Source organism: Stegostoma tigrinum, chromosome 46, assembly GCF_030684315.1.
Source record: "Stegostoma tigrinum isolate sSteTig4 chromosome 46, sSteTig4.hap1, whole genome shotgun sequence".
Taxonomy (NCBI): Eukaryota; Metazoa; Chordata; class Chondrichthyes; order Orectolobiformes; family Stegostomatidae; genus Stegostoma; species Stegostoma tigrinum.
In genome coordinates, this window is record NC_081399.1 from 4,831,454 (window position 1) to 4,838,354 (window position 6,901).

A 6,901-nucleotide genomic window follows, 5' to 3' on the forward strand; every position below is an offset into this window, starting at 1 on the left:
CAGATGGGAAACGCAGGCGTACATATCAGTATAAGATTCAGCATATTATTTCACAGACGGCTTAATCCTTCCCACTGCTTCCCCTTTAAAAATGAAGTGGGATGCTTTAATTTAGAATCCCAGAAACATACAGCGCAGAAGAAAACCCTTTTAGCTTATTGTCCCTCTGCCAACTCTTTGCATGCTGTATCCGATTAGTCACACTCCGCTATGTCAGCTCCATAGCCCTGTAAATTTTTCATACACGTCCAATTGATCATACTTTGCCTCTTCAAGTACATGTCCCATCATTTGTGTACATATTCATTTCCGAATACCACCATGCATATTTCCCCTACAATTACACATCGTAAAACCCTTCGACTTAATTTTCCTGTCTGCTCCCAACATGTCCTGAACGCTTTCGTGTTCAAAGTCCGTCACCTATTATCTTCTATTTATTCACTCAGTGGACAGCCACAACTCTGTGCTAGAGAGGTCCAAACGTTCTTAACTGCCCATATTAATATTGTTTCCTCGTCTCAGTCTGATATCTTGAGAATGTTACCTTTGGTATAGATGGTAGGTGGTTGTGGAGGGCTGGAGGGGAGTAACCTCTCTACCCTGTGACAATGTTATACATTTCAATTAGGTCACCTTTCATTCTTTTAAACTACCAAAAATAGGGACCTATTGTACTCAGTCTTTCTACATAGGGTAGCCTTTGCATCCCAGGAACCCTGTGAATTTTACAGGATTCTGTGAAATGCCCCTTATTCTTCAACATTACAATCAGTATAGTTGTAACCGAGCTGGTCTTTCTTCATATGCCAGTCGTGCCATGCCTGGAATCAGCCTGGCAAATTTTTGTTGCTTTCCTTCCAGAGTTTCCCCTCAGGCCCCTTTTTAAATCTTTTCCCTTCACCTTAAAACTCTGCCCTGTAGTTTAAGACTCCACTACCCTGGAGAAAAGACTTCGACAGTCCACTTTAGTCATGTCCTTCATGATTTTATAAACCTCTATAAGGTCATCCCTTCGCCTCTGCTGTAGAGTAAACAGCCCCAGCCAATTCAGCATCTCCCTATAACTCAAACCCTCCAACCATGACATATCTTTTCTGCAACCTTTCAAGTTTCACAACATCTTTCATATAGCAGGGAGACCAGAACTGAATACTGTATCCCAAAAATGGCCTAACCAATGCCCTGTACAGCTGCAACATGACATCCCAACTCCTATACTCAGTGCACTGAACAATAAAGGCAAGCATACCAAATGCCTTCTTCACTGCTCTGTCTACCTGTGACTTCAATGTCAAGGTCTCCGGCAATGCTCCCCAGGACCTTACCATTTAGTATATGAAGTTCTGCTCTGATTTGCCTTCCCAAAATGCAGCACCTCACGTTTATCTAAATTAAACCCGTCAGATCATTGGCCAATCTGATAAAGATCTCGTTGTATCTGAAGTAACTTTCTTTGCTGTCCACTCCACCTCCAATTTGGGTGTCATCTGCAAACTTACCAACCATACTACCTATGTTCACATCCAAATCATTTATATACATGACGAAAAACAGTGGACCCAGGACTGATCCTTGAGGCACACCACTGGTAACAGGCCTCCAGTCTGAAAAGCAACCTTCCACCACCACCCTCTGTCTTCTTTCTTTGAGCCAATTCTGTATGCAAGTGGCAGGTTCTCGCTGTATTCCGTGTGATCTGACCTTGCTGAACAGTCTGCCATGAGGAACCTGTTTGCACGCCTTACTAAAGTCCATATAGATCGTGTCCACTAATCTGCCTTGATCAATCCTCTTTTTGGTCTCCAAGCTATCCCAAAGTCCATCCAACATTTCCAACTCCTAATGCAAAATTGATAAAAAGAATGAAACAAAAATAATGAAAATCAGTGAGCATTCTGGTAAGCCGCCATCCTCAAAAACATGAAATGCCATTTTTATGGAAGGTGACTTTCATGAGAAAGTTAGTTACTTGTAGATGACAAACAAAACACAACTCAAAGTCAATTGTTCTTTCACCAGATTCATTTACATTATTCAACTTCTTTGGGCATGTTCTTAAATTGATGACAGATTCGTTTTGGGATACGGCAACAGCAATTATATTTACTTTCTGGCAAATATGTACAACTGTTGTGTTAAATGGCTGAAGATCCAAGCTTCTTCTGAACAATCATAGTATTTTATTTTTCACCATAGATAAGCTGCAGAGCTGGGCTGAGAGGTGGCAAATGGAGTTCAATGCAGACAAGTGTGAGGTGATGCACTTTGGTAGGAGTAACCAGAAGGCAAAGTACAGGGCTAATGGTAAGATTCTTAGTAGTGTAGGTGAGCAGAGAGATCTCGGTGTCCATGTACACAGATCCTTGAAAGTTGCCACCCAGGTTGACAGGGCTGTTAAGAAGGCATACAGTGTCTTAGCTTTTACTAATAGAGGGATCGAGTTCCGGAACCAAGAGGTTATGGTGAAGCTGTAAAAACTCTGGTGCGGCCGCACTTGGAGCATTGTGTACAGTTCTGGTCACTGCATTATAAGAAGGATGTGGAAGCTTTGGAAAGGGTGCAGAGGAGATTTACTAGGATGTTGCCTGGTATGGAGGGAAGGTCTTACGAGGAAAGGCTGAGGGACTTGAGGCTGTTTTCGTTAGAGAGAAGAAGGTTGAGAGGTGACTTAATTGAAACGTATAAAATAATCAGAGGGTTAGATAGGGTGGATAGGGAGAGCCTTTTTCCTAAGATGGTGACGGCGAGCATGAGGGGGCATAGCTTTAAATTGAGAGGTGAAAGATATAGGACAGATGTCAGAGGTAGTTTCTTTACTCAGAGAGTAGTAAGGGAATGGAACGCTTTGCCTGCAACGGTAGTAGATTCGCCAACTTTAGGTACATTTAAGTCGTCATTGGATAAGCATATGGACGTACATGGAATAGTGTAGGTTAGATGGGCTTGAGATTGGTATGACAGGTCGGCACAACTTCGAGGGCCGAAGGGCCTGTACTGTGCTGTAATGTTCTATGTTCTATATCCGTGAAATTTGATAGAATGTCAGTGGCAAAACCCACAATCTAATTGTTTTCATATTAGACATAAACACCTCATCTTTGAAGAATTGTTAATACTACCAACACTTTCTTTTCCATCATCGAAATGTGGCTGGGGTTGCCTTAAAACCAAGTGGCATAATACAATGTTGGCACAATCCAAGTGTGACAAATGTGCAAATTTCCTTAGCTCGCGTTGTCAGTAGTGCTTGCCAATATCGTTTTAACAAATCAATTGTGATAAACAATGGTGTACTCCCAACCCTATCAATACTATTCTCCAGGCTGGGAATAGGATGCGAATTGTCTTTGTTACTGCATTCATTTTCCTGTAGTCTACATGTAATAAAATTAATCATAAACTCTCCTTACGACGATCTGAAGTGCCCATTTGCTTGAAGAAGACCACCATATTTATGGTACTAAAGAAAACTCATGCATTGTGCCTCAATGACTACCGTCTAGTGGCTCTGACCTCCATTATTATGAAGTGCTTCAAGAAGTTAGTCATGTTACATCAGCTCTAGCCTCCCAGCCTGCCTTGACCCCTTTGCAATTCGCCCGCTGTGGCAACAGGTCCAAGGCAGATACCAAGTCCCCGGCCCGACACTCATCCCTGGAACATCTGGATTACAAGGATACCTACGTCAGGCTCCTAATTATTGACTACAGCTCCACCTTCAACACTATAATTCCAATCAAACTAATCCCTAAACTCTGAGACCTAGGTCTCCGATTTGCTGTCTGCAACTGGATCCTTGATATCCTGACTCACAGATTGCAGTCGGTGGGATGGACATCCGCACCTCCACAACCCAGCAAAGCTGTGTACTCAGCCCCTTACTATACTCCCTACACACTCATGACCGTATGACCGAATTTTGTCCTAATTCCATCTATGACTTCGCTGACCATGCCACCATTGTAGGCTGGATCTCAAAGCAATGGCAAGACAGAATACAGGAAAGGGAGAAAGTGCTTAGTGGCATGGTGTAAAGATAGCAATTTCTCCCTCAACATCAGCAAGAAAGAGTTGGTCAATGATTTCAGGAATCAAGGTGAAGGGCATATCCCTGCCTACATCAATGGCGCTAAGGTGGAGATGTTCCAGGGTGACAATCTCCTGGGAGTAAGATCACCAACAATCTGTCCTGGTCCATTCACATTGATGCAACATTCAAGTGCCCACAACAATGCCTCTACTTCCTCAGGAGGCTAAGGAAATTCTGTAACATCTACAAAGACTGTGACCAATATTTATTAGATTACAAATTAGAAAGCATTCTACCCAATGCATCATGACTTGGCAATTGCTCTGCCCAGAACTGTAAGAAACTAGAGAATTGTGAACACAGCCTAGTTCATCATGCAAGTCAAACTTTCATCCACTGACCCTGTCTATATTCTTGCTGCAATGGGAAGATAGCCAACATAATCAAATGGTACCTCACATCCCTTTTCCAACATCTTCTGTTGGGCAGGAGATCCAAAAGCTTAAATGCACATACCACCGATTCAAAAACAGCTTCTTGCCTACAGTTATTAGACTTCTGAGTGGACCTCTCAAACTTTAAATATTATGTTGATCTCGCTCTTTGTTCATCTTCTCTGCAGCGTAACATTGTATTCCTTGCTTTGTTCTATTCCCCTCTGCATTTTGTATGGAAAGATTTGCCTGTACTACACACAAAACAAAGCTTTTCTCTGTACCTAGGTACAAATGACAATAATAAATCAAATCAGATCAAAAATTTGGCTTAGGAATCAGTGCTAGAGCAGAGCTCCAATTGCTCTGATTTGCCGAATCAACTGATTCTGCAATAGTTATTGAATTTCCTTTGTTACTTTGCACTGTTCCTTTGTATTTAACGACAATGGGTTTTGTTTCTTCGCTAGACAATTACCTAGATTCACATCAAATTCAGTTAATGTCGTAAATCCAAATGTATCTTTGCAAACTTCTTCGTATTTTCTGAGTAATCTCATTATATACCTCTGTTAATTTTCCACCACATACAAAAATAGTGTCTGAATTCTCTAATACCTTCAAATGTGTTAATCTAGTGGTAGGAAGTTTACTTTGGGAACTGTCCAATTCTGTTTGGCTCTGATTCTTTCATATCCTCTTTTACACTGACTACTTTACGCACCTGTATTTTCTCATTGTTTTCTCTACGATAGTACTTTTTAACATGTTTACATGACACAATTGAGTGGTTTTACAACCATTAGGAATGTTAAATAAATGTTGCCTGACTAACACATTTAATTACTTTCTGGGCACCTGCTGAATTTTGCTTTTAATGGATCACCTTGTGAAGACAAAAGTACCAAAACTTCATCTACTGCTTGAAAGTTTCTGTTTCTGTTAGAACGCTTTAATCAGGCCTCAACCTGCAATTATACTCCAGGCCTGGCCTCACAAACAAGCAAAGCTTGCTAGATCTGTTCTTTTCTTTTTACCCAAGCTATCCTAAAGTCCATCAGTCATTTATGGCGCATAATTCAAAATTGGTAAAAGAATAAAGTTAAAAAAAAAGAAAAATAAGCAAGGTTTCTAACAGACACCACTGGTCACATCCTGCCAATTTGAATGCTATGCATTATCTCTACTTTCTATTGCCTGCCACTCAACTAATTTCCCAGCCGCATAAATAATTTGCCCTCACTTCGCAGCCTCTACCTCAGTTAATAGCAGCCGTTGTTGGGCTTTATTAAGTGCCCAATTTAATTCTCCTGTCTGCTACCTTAATCACCACCTCAAAAAAATTATGTGAGGTTTGTCAGGTATGACCTACCTGTCACAAATCCCTGCTAATTCTCCCTGATTAACTGAGACTGTTCAAGGTGTTCACTTACCCCACCTTTGATTATAGGCTGCAGCAATTTCCTCACCACAGACACTGGTCTGTAATTTCCTGGTGCCCATTTTAAAAAGCAGAGTGACATATGCAAGTTTTCCAATCCAGAGGGATGACACCTGTATCCAGGGAGCTCTGAAAGATTATAATTTGGCTGTCGACAATGTGCTCCCCTATTTCCTTTAATATCATCAGGTCACTCTTTAATTACACTAATTTCCTCATTATTGACATTTTACTTGCATATACTTTATTAGTCCCTATTCCTGATCCACTATTAATTTCCTTGGGAATTCTGTCAAGCTGTGCCCCTTTTTAACTGTAAATACTGAAGCAGTGTAATTGCTCAACATGACTACCATTTCCCCATAGTCATTGACAATATCCCCACATTCAGTCATTTGTGGACAACGCTGCTCCTGACCACCAGCTTCCTCTTTGTGTAACTATGATATTTATTCTTCTTGATTTTGATGTCCCTGGCAGGTTTCCTTATATAATCCTTTTACTAGCTATTATAAGCTGCTTGTGACCCTTCGCTGGTCTTTGTATCTTTCCCATTCAGCAGAATCAGTGCTGGTTTTTTTGCAGTCTTTTAAGCCCTTTCCTGAGGCTTTATGCTGTCCCTTATATCTTTAGTTGTCCATGACTATTTTCTCTGTGAAGAAGAGTTTTTCCCTCACAGGGATATAAACTGATTTGTATTGTGTTACATGATAATAAAATGTGAGGCTGGATGAACACAGCAGGCCCAGCAGCATCTCAGGAGCACAAAAGCTGATGTTTCGGGCCTAGACCCTCTCTGATGAAGGGTCTAGGCCCGAAACGTCAGCTTTTGTGCTCCTGAGATGCTGCTGGGCCTGCTGTGTTCATCCAGCCTCACACTTTATTATCTTGGATTCTCCAGCATCTGCAGTTCCCATTATCACTGTATTGTTGTTACATGTTTCTTTTAAACATCTTCACACTGTTCTTCAGTTGTTGAACCCATTAAAAGAT